This window comes from Heloderma suspectum, chromosome 3, assembly GCF_057233095.1.
Source record: "Heloderma suspectum isolate Gila_16-S chromosome 3, 16-S_ref, whole genome shotgun sequence".
In the NCBI taxonomy this organism is placed as follows: domain Eukaryota; kingdom Metazoa; phylum Chordata; class Lepidosauria; order Squamata; family Helodermatidae; genus Heloderma; species Heloderma suspectum.
In genome coordinates, this window is record NC_139460.1 from 76,432,698 (window position 1) to 76,433,294 (window position 597).

The window sequence follows — 597 nt, forward strand, 5'->3', positions numbered from 1 at the left end:
TAGATACCAATCTTCCTTTTAGCAGAGATGCGGCCCTGGGGATGCAACTTGTGCACGGCTTTGCCATGGGCTCAGAGTGTTTATCTCCCTTGACTATGCCTGTGGTTGTCGGGGCAGAACGTGAGCCGCTACACTTTTGCCAGGGGCTACGGGGCGGGCAGCGCGTGAAGATGGTTCCTGGTGGCCTGCGCGGTCCTGGTGGCTTCGTGCTACGGCTTGGGTGTGCCGCCGCCGTTCGGACACCTGGCCGCCTGCGCGCCATGCGCACGGAAACACACATTTACTCTTCTGCCCGAAGTAAAGCGTACTCAACGCGCCTTAACTAGGATGGCCCACTTCGCCCCTGCGCAGACATGGGAAGGCGGGGAGGGAAGGCTACGCGTCGTCCCCGGGGTCGTGCGGCGCTGAAAGGTGTTAGGGCAGGAGCAGCGAAGCCCCCAGTGAGCGTCCTGCGCTTGTAGCCATGGTTTGGGGTTCCGTCTGCGACAGGGATACCGGGCTGCGGGCGGCAGGGCGAGCGCACGTGCATGCGCCTGGCTGGCATTTTCGCTGCGCCTCCGTCGCTGGGTAGGCTGGGAGTTTCTGCGCCGGTGCGGT